The sequence below is a fragment of the Pleurodeles waltl genome, chromosome 4_2 (genome assembly GCF_031143425.1).
Source record: "Pleurodeles waltl isolate 20211129_DDA chromosome 4_2, aPleWal1.hap1.20221129, whole genome shotgun sequence".
NCBI classification, from domain to species: domain Eukaryota; kingdom Metazoa; phylum Chordata; class Amphibia; order Caudata; family Salamandridae; genus Pleurodeles; species Pleurodeles waltl.
Window position 1 is genome coordinate 209573474 of NC_090443.1, and position 19749 is coordinate 209593222.

Here is a 19749-nt window from a genome sequence, read left to right on the forward strand (position 1 = left end):
TGGACTTAGACACTGTAGGGGCATATTGCTCATACAGCTATGCCCTCACCGGTGGTACTTTCCCCCGTGTCTAACTTACCTATGCCACAGACAGTGGTTTATGGACATGGCACCCTGAGAGGGGTGCCACGTCCACTTTGGCTTTTTCTCTTCACCAGAACACACAAGCTGCAAAAGCAGTGTGTATGTGTTTGGTGAGGGGTCCCACAGAGTGGCATAACGCATGCTGCAGCCCTGAGGGACTGTCCCTGGCCACAGGGCCCTTGGTACCATAGGTACCTTTTACAAGGGACTTAACTGTGTGCAAGGGGTGTGCCAATGTGGGAACAATGGTACAGTTTTTGGAAGGCACACTGGTGCGGGGCCTGGTTAGCAGGATCCCAGCCCACTCTCAGTCAAGTTGGCAAAAAGTGTGTCTGTATGTGTGTGGGGGCAGTGGGTACCCATGCCAACAGAGGCACTTTCCTACATAGGGATACCCTGAACAGATTTTTTTGGAGGGTTCTTTAAAATCATAAAGGAAGCAATCTGCTTGTCTGGTAAGAAGCAGAAGCTCAAACCTCCTAGCAGCTCTTTCCATCAGAATATAGAATCTGCCGATACCCTCCGGTGGGGAATCTGTTGTTGGCGGTAATGGAGAGGTTGAAGCTAGGTTCGGATAATAATTCCATTTGTTAGGGGTTGAGGCATTGTCCCTTATTTCCCCTTCCTCTCTCTCTTTACTCGTGGAAGGTGGGTTGTCAGCTAAGATAGTATCCACCTGTGGAAGTGGGGTTGCAGGAGCAGTAAATGGTCTTGATGGTCATGAAAGAGAGGTTCAGAGCTAAGGAGATGGCATTGGCGTCAGCTTTGAAGGAGCTGTGTTAGACAGTTCAGGGAACCTGCAATAATGGTCCTGGAGCATATTTTGCAAGTTGCTTCCTAAAGACTTAGGCATTTGGATGGATTGTTACTGATGCGCATGTTGTTGATAAGATGAACATTCCTGCTGGTACTGCTCATATTGCTCTCCAGCAGTATAACAGTATAGGAAGCTGGCTCTCTATATGATGCACTAAAAAGAAGTACACAGTGCAGAGAGTCCAGTGTATCCTTAATTGGTTTGCAGAAACCAAAGAAGATAGGACTAATGCTCTATTTGTGGCAGTGTGGGTAAACAGTTAGGCTAAGAGGGTGGTGCTAAGCATTTATTGTACTCACAGAGGCAATAAATGAGACACACTTAAAGAATAAATCAGAGAACAAATTACAAAAATAACACTTCTTTTTATATATGTTTGAAACCCAAGAACTTTGTTATCAGGTAAGTACTTTTTCAAGAATAAATACTGTTCGGAATCAAAGTTCAATACAGTGCAATTCTCAGAGTTTTTCACGGTTAACCTATGGAGGAAAACAATGTTCAGTAAATACAGGGTTAACAACAACTTACAAGGCCAATCTCAGAAAGTTAACATAAGTATACTGGGCACTAATCAGAACCACACCAGCAGATCACTTCGGGCAGCACTGCGGCAGCCGGGTGCAGAAGTGCAGTAAGCTATCGGGTGGCCAATGGTTTTCAATGGGAGGTGGACCTTGGGCCAAACAGGCTGCAGGCTCTGGCTAGGAAGCCAGTCGGGGACAACAAGCTGGTAGATTGTAGACTTGGGGTGCTTAGGGACATACGTGCACCTTTGGTCCTTTTCGTCAGGGCCTAGGCGTGACGGGTGCAGGGGTTTCCTTAGGTGTTGGGTTTCACTGTCCGGGAGAACTCGCAATCAGGGGGTCCTGCGTGTTGAGGCTGCAGGCATCATCAGGGAGTCCAGCAGAGGTGTACCATTGAGCTCAGAGGAGCCGGGCACGTTGTTGCCATCAGTGACCCACCTCAGAGGGGGCCAGGGGCGACGGGTGCAGTGGTTGCTAGAGGTGTCAAGTTTCCTATTACCACAAGACCGTGGGAGAGGGGGCCTGCGAGCAGAGGCTGCAGACAACTTGGGGGAGTCCAAGACGGGTGAACTCTGAGTGGACTCAGACTCTGGACAGCGGGAGAGCCTTGATGGCACTGTTGGTATCCTCGGGTCGTGTGCAGAGGTCACTTCGGGTGTGGGGTTTTTGCAGTTCGGGAGGCTGCAGAGTCCTTTCTTGAGACTTTCTTGTAGAGTAGATCCATTGCTCACAGGAGTCTTGAGTCTTTATGAAAGGCAGGCAGTCCTCCTGGGTTTCTTGGAGTCTCAGCTGCAGGACGAGTCGTCATTTTGGGTAGAGTCCATCAAGGTCAGCTGGCAGGCTGGAGGATCTGGTACCAAGGCAGCTGCTTTTTCTCTTCTGCAGGTGAAACTCTTCTTTGTCCTTTGCTTCTTGGGTTGTCCGGATCTGAGTTTTAGGGTTTAATGGTGCCACCTAAATACTCAATTTGGATAAGTTACTTACCTGTAAATCCTAGTTCTCTTCCAGGGGTATCCTCATCAAAGTCATAAACATTGAATATTCCCGCCCTTGTGCGGGGACCCCGGAGCATATATAAAATACACACATATAAAGTATGAAATATGCACGAAAAATATATATATAGCATTTTTAGTAGACATATATTTCATACTAAACTCATATATACTTGTGTAAAACAGCAATGCAGGCTATAATCATAAACAGGCTAAAATGCTTTATTTCTAAGAAGTTTTTTTTTTTTTTTCATTATAAAATTACAATAGAGAATAAATATCTACCCAAGCCCCCAAAACTGGGCTTAGGGAAATAAGCAGTAGTAATCACTAGAGAAAAAAGAGAAAAAACTACATTGAAAATCAATGTAGCATTCTTAGCCAATAGGCTGCATGCAGGTTAACACAGGAGAACCATAAAAACTTTGGCACCGTGCCTTTAAGACCCTGAGCACCTCCAGTATCCCACCATGCCTCAGGGGTGAAGGAAAGGTGACAGTTGGTTCACAGTTAGGTCAGTACTTTTTTACGGTGACAATCTGTGTAACTGATTCGAAAGACAGTCTGTCCTGCACTTCTAGGAGACGTGCGTCCGGGGAGGAGGGTGGGTTGTTTATGACTTTGATGAGGATACCCCTGGAAGAGAACTAGGATTTACAGGTAAGTAACTTATCCTTCTCTTCCAGGGGATCCTCATCAATAGTCATAAACATTGAATAGATTAGCAAGCCCATCCCTAAACTCTGCGGACTGTCTAATAGAAGTGCAGGAATAGATATGTATGATGCAAATAAATTTCTCAGAGAGGCCTGCCCCACTTGGGCATCCGCTCTTGCATCTGAGTCTAAACAGTAATGTCTAGTAAATGTATGTACAGACTTCCATGTAGCAGCCTTACAAATCTCAGATATTGGAACATTGTTAAGGAGGGCAGCAGTAGCCGCTTTTCCCCTTGTGGAATGCGCTTTAGGCCTAGCTAGTAATTGTTTATTAGCCAGCTGGTAAGTATTAACAATACAAGAAACTATCCATCTTGATATCGTTCGTTTAGATGCTGCCTCTCCTGTCCTCAAATGACCATAATTTACAAACAAGTGGTTGGAATGTCTAATCGATTTTGTATTATCCAAATAAAATTTCAGCACTCTTTTCAAATCTAAGGAGTGCAATGCTTTCTCCGCCGGAGTCTCCGGATTGGGAAAGAAAGTCGGTAAAGATATAGTCTGATTGATGTGGAATTCTGACACCACCTTCGGAAGGAAAGATGGGTGAGTTCGCAGAACCACTCTATTGTCGTGAAAAACTGTGTACGGTTCTTTGGCAGACAAAGCCTGAATTTCACTGACCCTCCTCGCGGAAGTAATGGCCACCAAAAAAGCCGTCTTCCACGTAAGGTGTTGTAAAGAGGCCTTGTGTATAGGTTAGAAAGGAGGGCCCATAAGTTTTGACAATACTTTGTTCAGTTCCCATGGAGGAGAGGCGGAAAAACTTTTTTCAAACCTTCTAAGAAATCCTTGACTACCGGTTTCGTAAAGAAGGATTCCTGAGAAGGTGACTTACAATAGGCTGTAATGGCAGACAAATGTACCTTAATTGATGATACCTTCAGACCGGACTTTGCCAGATGAAGTAAATAAGACAGTATGACATCCTCCTGAGCCCGAATGGGATTCTGACCTTGTTGACAGCACCATATGTAGAACCTCTTCCACTTAAAAGCGTAAGAACGCCGCGTGGAAGGTCGTTTGGACTCTTTCAAGATGTTCATGCACTCCTGCGAGAGCCCTAGGTGCCCATACTGCAGGAATTCAGGAGCCATGCTGTTAAGCTCAGAGAGGGTAGGTTGGGATGCAGAATCCTGCCCTCCATCCTGCTCAGAAGATCCGGTCTGCACGGCAGCCTCCTGTGAGGTTTTTCCGATAGGTTGAGGAGATCTGTGTACCAGAATTGACGGGGCCATTGTGGAGCTATGAGAATCATTCTGGTTCTGGATTTGTAAAGTTTGTTGATCACTGCCGGTATGAGGGGAATCGGTGGAAAGGTGTAGAGAAATATCCCTGACCAGTCGATCAACAGGGCATTCCCTCGAGATCCCGGATGGTAGAACCTGGATGCGAAGTCTGGGCATTTCTTGTTTACTTCGTCTGCGAAGAGATCCAATTGAGGTCTACCCCATTAAGCGAAGATGTCTTCGACGACTTCGCCGTGTAGGACCCAATCGTGTGCGTCCTCTAGGTGTCTGCTCAGGAAATCTGCTTCCACGTTTTGTTGACCTGGCAGGTGAACCGCTGTAAGTGACATTCCTCTGGCCAGGAGCCAATGCCATATCGTTTGGGACTCTCGAGATAGGGGTAGGGATCTCGTTCCCCCCCTGTCTGTTCAAATAATACATTGTGGTTGTATTGTCCATTTGTATTAGGAGAGATTTCCCCTGAATCAATGGAGTGAAAGACTTGAGAGCCAGATGGACCGCTCTGAGTTCAAGCAGATTGATGTGGTACTTCTTTTCCTTGTCGGACCACAGGCCCTGAGCTTGAAGGGGACCCAGATGAGCCCCCCATCCCTGAAGAGACGCATCCGTTACCAGAGTGTCGGATGGAACTACCTGGTGAAACGGAGCACCTACTGACAGGTGAGGTCTGTGCATCCACCAATGCAATGCAATGCATGACTGAAGTGCCGCTGTCGGTAGCCGCACTCTGTCCTCCCAGCGACCTGTCCTTTGGCTCCAGTTGATCTCCAATGCCTCTTGGAGGGGCCTCATGTGCAGCCTGGCATTTGGGACAATGAAAATGCATGATGCCATGGAGCCCAGCAGCGATGTCACCTGACGGGCCGTAGGTGCGTCGGCTTTTAACAGGTCTTGACACTTCCTGTCTATTGATAATAGTCGTTCCTCCGAAGGATACACTCTTTGGAGCTCTGTTTTTAGTATAGCTCCCAGGTAGTGAAGGTTCTGTGTTGGAATCAAGGTTGACTTTTGGTAGTTGACTTGAAGACCTAGAGACTCGAAAACTCTGAGCACAATGTCCCGATGGCTTCTCGCCTGATCCGGAGAGGAAGCCTTCAGTAACCAGTCGTCTAGGTATGGGTAGATGAAGATCTTTTGTTTTCGAAGATGTGCCTCTACCACTGCCACACATTTCGAGAAGACTCGGGGGCAGATTTCAGGCCGAATGGTAGAACTCTGAACTGATAGTGCTGTGAAGCTATTTGGAAGCGCAAGAATTTCCGATGCTTGGGAGCTATTGGGATGTGAAAATATGCATCCTGCAGGTCGATGGAGCACATCCAGTCTCCCTGATGTAGTTGAGGGAAAATCTGGTGAAGAGCTAGCATCCTGAACTTCTGTTTTCTTATGTACTTGTTCAGCAGCCGTAAGTCCAGAATTGGTCTGAAAACGCCCTCCGGCCCTTTTTCGCCACCAGAAAATAACGAGAGTAAACCCCCTTTCCTCTGTGCGCAGGTGGAACCTTTTCTATTGCTTTCTTTTGTAAGAGGGCGAGAGCCTCTTTGCGCAGCAGGCTGAGATGAGATGGATTGCATTTGGCTGGTGGCAAGTGTGGTGAAGGCTGTCTGAAAAGAAGAGAGTAGCCATTTTCGACAATGTTGAGCACCCATTTGTCTTTTGTGATAGAGTGCCACTCGTGAAGATAACCTGTGATACTTTCCCCCACCGGAGTGGTGTACAGTGTCGAGGGAAGCGAGATCTCATTGTGTGGCCGGCGCTTTCGGTGTGGACTGCTGAGGTCTACTTGACCCTCGCTCCCTTGTGGTCTTTCGAGCCTGAAAAAGAGGGCGTCCCTGCCGTTGTTGTGGCCTTTGGGACCAGTGAGGGGTTTGAACCCTCTGCTGGAAAGGGTGCCTGTCATAAGGCCTATACCTCTGCCTGAAATCTTTCTTCCTCTCCAGGCCTACTGCCCTCATGGTGTCCACCTCGGTCTTCATGCGGGCCATTTCTTCATCTGCATGGGTACCGAACAGCGAGTTCCCGCTGAATGGGAGATTTAGGATGTGCTGTGGTGCTTCCTGCTTTAAACCAGTCAGTCTCAGCCAGGAAGACCTTCTTGCACAGATTCCATGTGCGTACCCATGTGCAGCTAAGTCTGCCCCATCTGCCGCCGTGCTGATGACCTTGTGGGATACCAGGCATCCCTCTTGCAGGATCTCTTGAAAATCCTGTCTGTCTTCTCTGGCCAATTTTTCTGTGAATCTGTTGAGGGAGTCCCACAGAGAACGGTCATACCTGCCCAGGAGTGCAGAAGCGCTGGAGACTTTCATTACAGATGCCGCCGTACCGCACATCTTTCTTCCCAGAGAGTCTAGATGCCTGCTCTCTTTATCCGGGGGGACCGTGGAGGATGATGCCACCGAGTGGGTTTTTCGGGCTGCGGCCAATATTACAGAGTCCGGTGGCGGATCCTTTCTTAGAAATAAAGGGTCCTGTTCGGGAGCCTTATATTTTTTCAGAATCCTAGCCGGGGCAGATTTGAGTGTGGCTGGGGCCAGAAAAGTGTCCATGGTTGGCTGCAACAAACGAGGCACTAGCGGCAGTAGCTTTTTCGACACTGATCTATGCTGCAGAGTCTCAAAGATGACTGACGAGGAGGTAGATGGCTCTGGAACCTCTATATTTAATTTCTGCGCTCCCCTTAACAGCACCTCGTTAAAGGTGGTAATGTCATCCACCGGTGAGACCCTAGCAGGTGGAGAATCTGTTAGGGTGGGGGAGTAACGTCCGACAGATGATCCTAATGACGACCAAGAGGGTGATCTTCTGTGTCGTGAACGTGACCTGGATCGTCGTTGGGAACAAGACCTGCTGCGAGACGCTGTAACAGAGCGCCCAGGCCTCGCGGTCGGTTGGCGAGGAGCAGAACGAGCCCGTCCTGCCCACGCTGTCGGTGATGGTGTCCTCGGGAGAGAGGCAGTAGGAGAGTACATTCGAGAGTACTGTGAATCCGGGGAGGCCGCTGGTCTATTAAGGCTCTCCAACCATCTTGGTGATAAATTGATGGGTGAAACATGCCCCGATGATGCCGCTCTCGAACGAGATGAATCGCTCCGTATGGAGACCACTGGAGATGGTGCGGCCTTATCTGCTGGAGGACGATGCTCTACTCCCTGCGAGACAGGTAAAACCTGTGTCGAAGTCGACTGTTGTGCCGATGTCGAAGGGCACACTGGTTGTTCTAGCCTCGACGTTGAATGCCTCGACGTTGAGTGTCTTGACGTCGAGCGGCGATCTCTGGACCTTGACCTACTCGCCGTCGTGTGCCTCGACGTGGAGCGGTGGGTGGCTGACGGCGGATGTCGCTCATGCCGTCGTGGCGATTTCGACGTTGTATCTCTTGACGTCGGGGGCGTACGGTCTTCGGCTGCGAACAGGCACGCCAGTGATGGCTCGACGTCGATCGGCAGGCTGCCGTCGACGGAGATATGCCCCTGCAATGGCCATGTTCTCTCGACGCCGTATCCTTCGACGTCGGGCGGGTTGCCGTAGACGGCGATCTATGCCGGTGAGACGGTGGCAGCGTCGACGGGGAACAAACAGGTACTTTCCTACCTGCTGACGTCGACCTAGCCATTCTCTCCTGAGAATGGCCTGTTGGTTGCCTGGGAAGTGAAGAGGACGATGTTTTCTGCCTCTCATGAAGCCTGATCGTTTCTCTGTCCTTCAAAGTCCTCTTCGACATATTCTTGCAGTACTTGCAAGTGTCAGGGCAGTGACTCTGAGGCAGGCACACAATACAAAGAGAGTGTGGGTCTGACTGGGCCTTCTTCTTCCCACAAGAAGGGCATTTGACAAAAAGGGAAGGCATTTTTCTGTCAGGAAAAAACTGCCAAACTCAGACAAAGATGTTATCTGTCGAGTGAAACAGGAAAAAACGCTGTTTTAAAGTATTTTTCTGAGAAAAACTCAGAAAAACTGAGAGCTCAATGCTCCAGGATCCTCTCAGAAGAAGCCGGAAAAAAGAACTGACCTAACTGTGAACCAACTGTCACCTTTCCTTCACCCCTGAGGCATGGTGGGATACTGGAGATGCTCAGGGTCTTAAAGGCACGGTGCCAAAGTTTTTATGGTTCTCCTGTGTTAACCTGCATGCAGCCTATTGGCTAAGAATGCTCCATTGTTTTTCAATGTAGTTTTTTCTCTTTTTTCTCTAGTGATTACTACTGCTTATTTCCCTAAGCCCAGTTTTGGGGGCTTGGGTAGATATTTATTCTCTATTGTAATTTTATAATGAAAAAAAAAAACGAAAAAAAAACTTCATAGAAATAAAGCATTTTAGCCTGTTTATGATTATAGCCTGCATTGCTGTTTTACACAAGTATATATGAGTTTAGTATGAAAGATATGTCTACTAAAAATGCTATATATATTTTTTTTCGTGCATATTTCATACTTTATATGTGTGTATTTTATATATGCTCCGGGCTTCCCGCACAAGGGCGGGAATATTCAATGTTTATGACTATTGATGAGGATCCCCTGGAAGAGAAAGGGGCGTTACCGGGATTGCCAGGTGGTAGCCAGTGGGCTGCCCTCCTTTAGGGTGACTACATTCTTTCTATGACTGCTCCCGCTGGGAAGTGGGCATAACCCTAACCTTAGTGGCATAATTCCTTCCAAACAAGGTGGAGGAATTTGAAAAGTGGTGACTACTACAGCTCGACCACCTTAAGGGTGGGACTGGCATGAAGTGGTCACACCTCCTAATCTGCCTAATTTTCCATCCTGTGCTGCAACCAAATGTGAGGTCAGGAGAAGGGGGTCAGTCATCTCCACCATTTGGAGAGACCTGGGTCGCATTACAAGGTGGCTAGGCCTTTGAAGCTCCCAGCCCTGGACGTCCATCCTGCTTGGGTGACGTGATAACACCCCCACCCACTGCACACTTTTGACTCTGGCCCTCAAGAGCACTGGCTCTCACCTTGGGGAGGGGTGGGGGAAGAAATCCATCTATAGTGATTGAACTGGTCAGGACCAGTCAGTCAACCCACCAGTAGCTGGTAGGTTTTCAGTGGACACCTCTAATGTGCCCACGGGGTGCAGTTATTAATAAATCCCTCACTGGCATCAGTGAGGGTTTACTAATCTGAGATATTTGATACCAAACAACCTTATATTCAGAGAAGCAATCAAGTAGCTGGAAAACTCGAGGAATCAACAAAGACATACCAGGGGCATATCTGCTTGTGCAGATATGCCCTCACATGTAATATAATGCACTCTGCCTTAAGGCTGTAAGGCCTGCTAGAGGGGTGACTTACATATACTGCATGCAGTGTTTAGGGGACATGGCACACAGGCTGTGTGCCATGTTGTGTTTTCGTTGTTTTCTGCACCAAGACACGCAGCCTGCAAAGGCAGCCTGTCATGTGCTTGGTGAGGGGTCCCTTAGGTTGCTGCAACTTGTACTGCAGCCCTCAAAGACCCTCCTTATTTCCATATGCCCTAGGTACCAGGGGTACTGTAGGAAGCTGGCCTCGTGTGTGGTGGGCACTTATGGTACTTACACCTTATACCAGGTCCAGGTAGCTCCTCTCAGTGAAATGTAGGCAGTGTCTAGAAGCCATGCTCCCTAGAGGTAGCTGTGGATGAGCAGCTAAGGTTATCTAGCATGCAAAGCTCATGCAATACCACTACAGGCACACGGTTCTTACACACAAGAAACAAAACACTTGGTTGTACAAAAATAAAGGTATTTTATTTTTGGAACACAGTATCAGAAAATACTAGAGAAGCAACCCTCCTATAGGAGGTAAGTAAATACACTATGGCCCTCATTACGACCCTGGCGGACGACGGTAATATTGAGAAAAGTACTGCCAACAGGCTGGTGGTACTTTTCCCCATAATATGACATTGTCGGTTTGGCTTAAGCCAAACCGCCAATGTACCACTCCGCCTGCCACGGCGGTAACAGCCGCTGGGCTGGAGTCTTCAGTCTCCAGCCAGGCGGCCGTCACTAGCCCGCCCACAGGATTATGACCCCACCTCCTGCCATGACTTTTGTGGCATCCTTACCTGTCACTGATAGGGGTCTTCCCCGCCCCACTCCCCAGGTTCCCCCCCACCCCTCCCTCCCTACCTCCCCAGGCCCACCCCCCAACGTACACGCACCTTCACACACGCTCATTCACACTTATACCCACATGCACCCATGCATGCAATCATCTAATCACACAACACAACATACACGCACTCACACATCCCCACACATACCACACGCAATGCACACCTGCATTAGCGCACACACATACACCCCACCCCACCCCAACACAACACCCCTCACCCCCTCCCCTGTCAGAGCACCCAACTTACCTGATTTCAGGGGGTCCTCCGGCAGGAGACGGGACAGGGTGCTGCTGCCAGCATCCGCTGGCAGACAACCACCAGGCTGTATGGTGTGTCATGATACGGTCTGTGGCAGTCTACTGGTGTGGCGGTGCTGCTGGCAGCAGCGCCACCTTACCGCCATCGGAATTCTGCCATCCTTCTGGCGGAATTCCGGCTACAGTTATAATATGGTGGACGGCTGGAAGCCGTGGCACTGTCATAATGATGGCCTATATATAAAAAAAAAAAAAAAATATATATATATATATATATATATATATATATATATATATATATATATACACACACACACACACACACTAACAGTAAGGCAAACAAAGGTTAGAAAACAGTGTAAAAAAGCAATATGCAATAGTAGCCCCAGGGGGAGCCGAAACCATATACTAAGAAAGTGGAATGCGAACACAGGGCCGCCACCTAGGTAAGTAAATTGTGTAGAGAGGAGTTGGGAGTACTAGGAAACCACACAGGTAGGTAATGCAGTACCCCTAGCGAACAGGAATGCAGGAGTAAAACACTGGATGTCCCCAAAACCACCCCAAAGGATGAAAAGAATATGAAGACACCCAGAACAGCCTGCAAGGAACCAGCAGTGGAAAACCAAAGCTGGAGACCTGTGGAGAGAGGGGACCAAGTCCAGAAGTGTATGTGGAGTTCAGGGGGAGTAGGAGATCCTACCCACCCACAGGTACATTTTGGAGTTGGTCGACGAAGAAGGAAGACAGGTCAGCGCTCCAGCACAGAAGCTGGACACGAGTTCCTGATGCGTGCAAAAGGTGTCCCACGCTGGAAGCTGGATTGCAGATGAGTTTTGGTGAAGGATTTCCATCAACAAGCCTTGGCAAAGGCAAACTCACGACTGGAGGAAAAGGGGTGCCGCCAGGGACCAGCAAGGGCCAGGAGGACTCTATCCAGGAGGGGAAGTCACAGGGCACTCTCCGTGTCACAGAAGGCCCACAGGAGCAGAGACAGCACCCACAAGTAACCCACTGGACAGTGACACAGAAGTTGCTGACGCAGCCCATGCAGCACTACAGAAGTTGCTCCCACGTCGCCAGAGAACCACACAGAGGTACAGAAGTTGCAGGAGGAAGTGCTGGGGGCTGGAGCTACATGTCGCCTGAAGTTCCCGTTGGATGTGAAGCAACAAGCCTTGGCAGCTGCAAAGGACACAGTGACGGGGATACTGTCTTGCGTGGAGTGGAAATGACTTACCAACAAACTGCGACAGTTGGTAGGGAGGACCAAGGGCGACTTTCTGGACCACCACCCGTAATGCAGGAACCACACCACTCAGGATGAGGGGAGATCCACGCAGCTGGTCGTTGATGCAGCCAGATACCTGTAGTTACAGGGAAGTGATGCCTTCAACTCAAGGGAGATTCCTTCTTCTTCTTGTGCAGGCCGAAAAGTTGCAGTCTTCTTTGGATGCACAGCCGGGGAAATGTTGCAAAGCTGGCAGGAGTTCCAGATACAATATATCAGAAGAGTCTTCCTTGTGGATCTGCAGCTTCTAGGTTCCTGGATGGTCCACTCGCAGTTCCTGAGGCCAAAAGTCAAAGCAGAGTTTGCAGAGAGTCCTGCAAGCCGAATCTGAGGACCCACCACCCGGAGAAGACCCTATACAGCCCAAAGAGGGGATGTGGTCCCCTAACCAGGTAACTACCTATTAGAGGGTGCCACTGTTGTCACCTGCCTGGACACTCAGGTGCTCCCAGTGTTCCCTGCCAACCTTGGAATCAAGATGGCAGAACCCAGGGACCGTCTGGAGGAGCTCTGGGCACCACCCCTGGGGGTGGTGGTGAACAGGGAAGTGGTCACTCCCCTTTCCATTGTCCAGTTTCGCGCTAGAGCAGGGACTAGTGGTTCTTGAAACGGTGTGGACTGGTTTATGCCCAGAGGGCACCAAATGTGCCCTTCAAAGCAAAACAAGTGGCTTGGGGAGGCTACCCCTCCCAAGCAAAGTATCCTATTTCTGAAGAGAGAGGGTGTTACCTCCTCTCCCAAAGGAAATCCTTTGCCCTGCCTTCCTGGGCTTGATCAGATCAAGCAACAAGAGGGCAGAAAACCGTCTGAGGGGTGGCAGCAGCTGGGCTGCCCATGAATACAATGATGGGGGTCCTCTAAGTCACCTATGTCCAGTACACATGGAAAATGGCGTCTATGCACTCACGAAGTCCAGTAAAATGGAGCTGGAGTTTGTGGGGGCACCTCTGCTAGTGCAGGGATACCCTCACACACAGGTACCTGCACCCTGCCCACTGGGCTGAGATGGCCTACTATAGGGGTGACTTACAGTGACCTGGTGCAGGGACCTGTAGTAAACCCGGGCGCGTGCACCCGGTTCTCTCAGACTGCAATGGTAGGCCTGCAGAACCCTTTCCATGGGCTTCCTTCAGGTGGCAGAATAACTGCTGCAGCCCAGAGATATCCCCTGGAATCCCAACGCCCTGGGTACCTAGGTACTATATACTAGGGACCAATGTTCCCACTAATTTTTTCCACTGTGTGCGGCAGTGTGAGGTCTCTGTGTGCTGCAGCCAAGGATCCGCGCACCAAGAAATTGAGCATTCACGCGAACGCAGCACATAACTACCAAAAGCTTTGGCATTAGCCTCTCCATACCACTAAAGCAAAAAAGGGATATTTGTATAAACATTACCCCATGCAATAGGGCATTAAGGCAGTTTTGTGACCTGGTTGCACACCCCAAGGACATGACCTGTTAAGTGCCACCTACACCCCAGTTAGAGAAAACAGAAATCAGGAGGTTGAACCATTATGAAACTTTAATGAATACTCTCAGAGTGCTGGAGAGGGCCTTGCACATCAAATACAGCCAGTTGTGTAATTAGTTAAAATTTACAATTTGATGAACACACTGCTGATAAATGCCATGCTGCCCATGCCACGATACAGGCTGAGAAATGTTCCTACCCCACCCACACATGGACTGCAGGAAGAGCCACATCATAGTTTAGACAAGTCAGGTGCCAACATTAGATGGGTGACATGTTTGTTTTTCTCGCCGGTCCTTGCCATTCTTCCACTGCTGATAAACTCGGTCTAAGTCAACTTTCCCATTTGAGAGGTAAGCCTTTGTCCTCATCAGCATATCTAGGTGACTCTCCTCTAGTCTGTTCCTTAGTTTGGACTTGATTGAGTTCATGAGGCTGAATCCTCGTTCGCAGTCTGCCCTTGAAGTCTGGAAAGTTGCACAGACATCAACAAGCTGAGATACAACACTATATTGAGCAGCATTCCGCAGAGTGAAATTCACCATGTCTTGAAAGGTGCTTAACAATCCGCTTTTTATATGCGCTGCCACCACATATTTATAATCTCTGTACTGCCGAACAACATCATCAGGGGTGTCACAATCACCCAGGACCAAGACCTTCTTATACTTTTCAACAAGTTTTAGTACATTCTCAGTCCCAAAATAAAACTGTGATTGTGTTGTTACTGTATGGAAATCAAGGCTTGTCCATTCCTTCAATTCACCTTCTGGGAACCTTCTTTCCATGTGCTCACAAAGAAGTTTAATGAAAGATAACATAGGCTCACTATCATACTCTCGGTCCTCTCTGTACAAAGCCATCAGATCTCTTACTGTGTTGCTCCAAAAGACAGTGTCGCCCAAGTACTGTTCCTTTATTTGGGTAATTTGTGCTCTTGCATACTGTACAGCTTCAACAGTGGTCAAAGAGCTTTTCTGAAACAACTTGCACAAAGATGCAAGTTCACCCAGAATGTCATTTAGTGCTACAAAGGAAATGTGGAAGTTTGAGTCAGATAGTTTTTTGTAGCAATTGTTAGCAATTGGGTCATTCTCCTCAACTCTTTCATGATCAAAGTATTTGAGAGCAACCTCGTAATTACACAAGAGTGCACCAACAGCAAAATGCCTTGAAAGCCCCCTCACCTCATTGAGTGGCCGAAAGGAGACCGCTTCACATTCAGTGACCAAAGCAATTTCATCCAGCTTGAACTTCCTTAACGGAGAGCGGGAGAACACAGTGTAGACAGTCCTCAGTAATGTTTCCAGTTCCCTGATCATCTGCACTTTTTTCCAGGCATCGTCAACTCCCAAATCTTCTCTGTGCGCAACACAGTGCTGCTCAACTAGATGGGGAATGGATTGTTTGAGGCGGGCCGCAACACCATTGTTCTTTCCCAGCATCACTGATGCACCTTCTGATGTGAACATGACCATTTTCATAAGATCCAGCTTATTGGCAGTGTAGAAGTCTTTTACAGCTATAGTGATAGCCTCCGCATTGCATGCACTCAGAGTTACAATTCCCCCAAACACGGTTTTGTACTCTGTTGATGTTACAGATCGGAACTTGAAGTAGAGGATGAGCATTTTTGTAACTGAAATATCGGTGCTCTCATCAATTATCAATGTGTGATACCGAGCACTGCGAAGTTCTGCCATGAAGTCAGAGTATCACGCAGTTGATGGCCTCCAAAAACTCAAACGCATAGTTCTTGCTCCTCCAGCTGTTTGGTATCTTCACATACAATGCGACGTGGTCATGGATGTCTTGAACAGATAACACTGACGTGTTCATTTTGACTGCTAGCAACACATTGTTGATGAGAATCTTTATCTCCGCAGGCAGGGATCTTTGCCATTCAACCACTTCTAGTCTGTTTGCTCTGTCACTGGCGGTTTCCGTCAGCATAGTGCGCACTCCAAAACCCAGCCTGGCAGCAGCACTTTTATTTCTCAGTGTCACCAAAGCAGATTCATGAACTTTGCTACATTGATGGCGGTTCAAGTAGTCCAGCTTCCAGCCATCACTCCATTTCTTCCCTGTAGAAAAGTCCCCTGCAATCTTTGCTTCCGCACATACTTTGCAAATCAGGCCTACTTCTGGATTGTATAGAAATAGCTCTCCCAGTTGTACGCAAACCTTGCTCCGGGACTTCTGTGTCTCAGTCTCCACAATTTCTTTCAGCCATTCTTCTTTGAACTCCAGACAGCATTTCTTCCTTTGTGGTGAAGCACTGCTCTCTGCAGAAGTCACAGCTTTGCGCTTGAACATTTTGGAGGCAATCAGTCTGAACCTACTGTCCCGCAAAGCCTGCAAAAAAAAGAGGGACATTATTTAAAGTGAGGAACATTATTTAAAGTTGGTTTTTATGCTACTGAATGTAATCTTCCAGACAAGACTGAGCTATCTCTTGGAAAATGTAGCGACCAGCAAGTAATTACCTGGCCCTTTCTGTTTGATCTCACACCTGCCTGTATATGTAACACTGTAAGATCTCTGCAATAGAAGAAAAAAATGGTAACAGAACATGCTTGTATTCCAGTATTTCAGATGTACTACAAAGAAAAACTACTAAATAATTACCTGGTCTTTCTGCTTGTAGTCACGTCTGCCTTTTCTAACCAATGTTAGCACTGTCTAAGAAGCCTGCAAAGGAAAAAAGAAAAGGGTTGAAGAATGTTGTAATTTTATAATGTACTATGTGCATCACAAGTGAAATCTACCAAATAATTACCTTGTTTTTCTGGTTCCACTCACATGCGCCTTTTTGTAATATATGAGTAGCGCTGTTGGCGATGCCTGCAACAGAAGAAAAAGTGGGTAAGGTGGTTAAAGTAGGTTGTCATATTCCACTGTACTAGGTGCACCACAGTGAAAATCTGCTACATTATTACCTTGTCTTTCTGCCTCTACTCACGTGTGCCTGTTCAAATTTGTGTAGCAGGGTCTAAGATGCCTGTACAAGAGGAAAAAATTATTAAAGCACCTGAACGTTTCAATGTCTCAGTTGCACCATAAGGAAAAACTAGCAAATAATAACCTGCTCTTTCTGCTGCTACTCCAGTCTGCCCGTCCTCATCTATGACCAGTACTGTCTGAGATGTCTGCAGCAAAAGAAAAGATGGTTAACAGTTGGTTACAGCATGTGGTCATATTATAATGTGCCAGGTGACCCAGATGGGGTACCTATCAAATAATTACCTGGTCCTTATGCTTCTACACATGTCGGTCCATTCAAATCTATAACTTGCTCGGTCCGACAAACCTGTAATAGAAGCAAAGGTGTGGATCATGAATGTGATTTATGTAGAGACCCTTAATCCCACCTGGAACATCTACAGAAATACCTGGTCTTCCGTGGTACTCACGCCTGCCCGTTCAAATCCAAATGTTGACCGGCTGTAATTGGAAAGAAGATATTTAGCATAGGTTATAGGAGTTACAAAAACATTATGCATGACAGTCCCAGAGCAATTGAGTAGTTACCTGGGCTTTCAGCTCTGGTTCCATATTATCATCCATTTGGAAACCTACATCACGCGTTAGACATTCGATGATGCAGCCTTTACAGGCCTCAAGTTATCTGCTCGGCCACTCGCTCAGACTAATCAGATTTATAAGGGTGGGCCATTTTTAGGCCTACTGGCTCGTTCTGGCAAGCTGACAAAAAAAAGTGTTCTATCCATTCAGGCAGTGAATGAGCAATGAAGGTGCCTTCAAGTCTTGTCATTCTCTTGTCACATTTGCAGTGGGTTCAACAACAGAAGTCCAGTGCCAGCTTATGTCCTCTTACAATTTGCTGCTTATTTTATCCTGGAGATTAATGGTTACTTTTCTGCACTGACTGCAAAGTTAGAGAATTTAATAAAGTGTGCTGTGGAGTTCAGTTTGTGACGAATTAGCGTAAAAAGAATCACTCTAATTCGGCGCATACAAAGTCCTGCCTTTTACTTTTTTAATTTACAGGCCCTGGGCACATGTAGTGCACTTCACTAGGGACTTATAGGTAAATAAAATATGCCAATTGGGAATGAACCAAAGATACCCTGATTAAGGGAGAGAGCATATGAACGTTAGCACTGGTACTGTTCACAGAGTACTAAAACCAGCAAAAACAGTGTCAAAAAAGTGGAGGGAGGCAGGCAAAAAGTTGTGGGATGACCACCTTAAGGCTGTCAGGTCTAAAATGTGTCTTTCCCCCTCCCCCAGCTGAAAGAAAATTAGATCTATAACCGCGATTAGGATCGCTGGATGCACTAAGAGGACGTTAGATCTGGACTTCTTGTCGCCTGATTTTGACATTCTGGAGCTAGGATAAATTGGTGCTTAGGTGAATGAGCCATGTTTGGAGAGCCAGTTTTAAAATGTGTCACATGAAAGCATAGTGAATGAGCACTGATGGACCGGTTTGCCTGACAGGTTGTCATAGATGAAAGTCAGTGATGATCTGCTTATAGATGAATTCACAGTGAACTTTTCATAACAGAAAAAAAAACATTTTTTTTTTTGCGGTGTGTCAAGGGAGTGCTTACTGAGATGACACTGAGGCAGATTACCATTAACACCAAAAAGTTTGATGCCAATCATGATCTACTGAGATAGCAGGATTTTCCAAACAAAAAAGCTAAGGTTTTTGTTTAAGTAGGAGCAAACAAGGGGAAATCTGTGCAGAAATATGAGCAGGTGAACATTCTTTGTAGATATGGAGCTTCATTGTGTTTTTCCCTTTGCACAACACAGCATGTGGATGCTGCACTGCATTGCATGAAACACTAGAAACCCTTGGCCTGAGTGTTTAATGTTGTGTTCCTGCAAATGTTACTATTGTTACATTTAGGGCTGTTTGTCAAGTTCAAATATAAAGACCCACTTGTTTTTAAACTGACCAACAAATATGTAAATAATCTTTAAAAAACATTACATTTAAATATTGCTAATACTTACTTACTGAATCCATCCCCAAAGTCAGGCTGAATGTTATCATCCACTGCACCAAGGATTTATTTTCTAATTGTGATGTCAGCTATTGCTCCCTTCTATTGAACACGCTGTTTGAACATTTGATAAACATAATTATGGGTACTTTACAGCTTTCTGTGTGGGTGTTATGATGTTGTAGTGGCCTTTGTTACCTAATGTCAGTGCATTTTGCAGCAACGCGATGTTTCTATTTTTTAAACGCAGCGCTGACGTCCTCTCTCCCGCATGATGCAGGCAGCGACGTGACACTGCAAAAACGTGAGCACTTGACAAAGGGGCCTGCATGGTGGTGAAAGGAAGGGTGCACGCGCGCACCTTACAGGGAACATTGAAATTGTAATAATACTTTGTGGTGACGATGTAATATTGTTGTAAAATACAGATGGTACATGAAACCCAAGGTACATAAAAGCAAATTAATTCAAACATTTTTTCCTGAAAGGAGGCCGGCCTGAATGAAAAAGTTCATAGAATCTGGGGACCATTCTATGGGTAAATCTGATGAGTCAAGAATAGAGGCTGGGCTGAAGATGGCATAAAATGCACACCTTAACACCTCTTGCACTGGAGCGCAAAGTAAAGATTATTTTAAATTCTTGCCTTTTTTAATACAAAATATTAATTATATAATTAATGATTTTACCAAGTCCGGGCTGCTACTGAGACAAACTTTATTTTAAGCACAAGGCACTGAGAATATACTTATTTTTTCCAATGCTTGCAAATAAAAACTCATTTATGATAAAAAGAAATCTGTCTGGAGAGGAAGAAACCAGTGGAAACACCTCATTTTTCGGTTAATTGTATTTACCCCAATTCCCAAGTGTTTACATTGCCACCCTGTACAAGTCAATGAGGCCACGGACAAATCAACATCAGTGCATCGTTTTTGTTAAAAAATATCTTTTTACTTTGAATAGAAAACAATAGTCCGTACATTGCAATAAAAAAACTATTTAATAAAATTAGCTGAAAATATGTGCCCTGTAATTCATTGCTTTATTCTCTCAATAAGTGCCGATAACACTTAAAATCTAAAATCAGGAACGTGAAAAATTTTACCAATGTAGAGATCTGCTTTGGTGAGAATCAATGAAGTGTTTCATTCATAACACTTATGGAGCAGTCTTCACATCCATTAGTTATGTGTGCTCTGGTGGGAAGTATCCACAAATATATGCAAATTAAAAAGATCAAC

General features: G+C 46.6%; 1 protein-coding gene and 1 long non-coding RNA gene across 3 annotated transcripts in view; both read right to left on the reverse strand.

Moving 5' to 3' along the window:
- Positions 1-19749, reverse strand: part of FIRRM (FIGNL1 interacting regulator of recombination and mitosis) — a 1527986-nt gene that overhangs the window by 617967 nt on the left and 890270 nt on the right. The window lies entirely within an intron of this gene.
- LOC138294113 (uncharacterized) lies at positions 16155-16678 on the reverse strand. Its single transcript, XR_011203195.1, has 4 exons — positions 16612-16678; positions 16466-16527; positions 16306-16370; positions 16155-16217 (listed from the first exon to the last, which is right to left on the reverse strand). It is a non-coding gene; the product is annotated as an uncharacterized lncRNA (long non-coding RNA).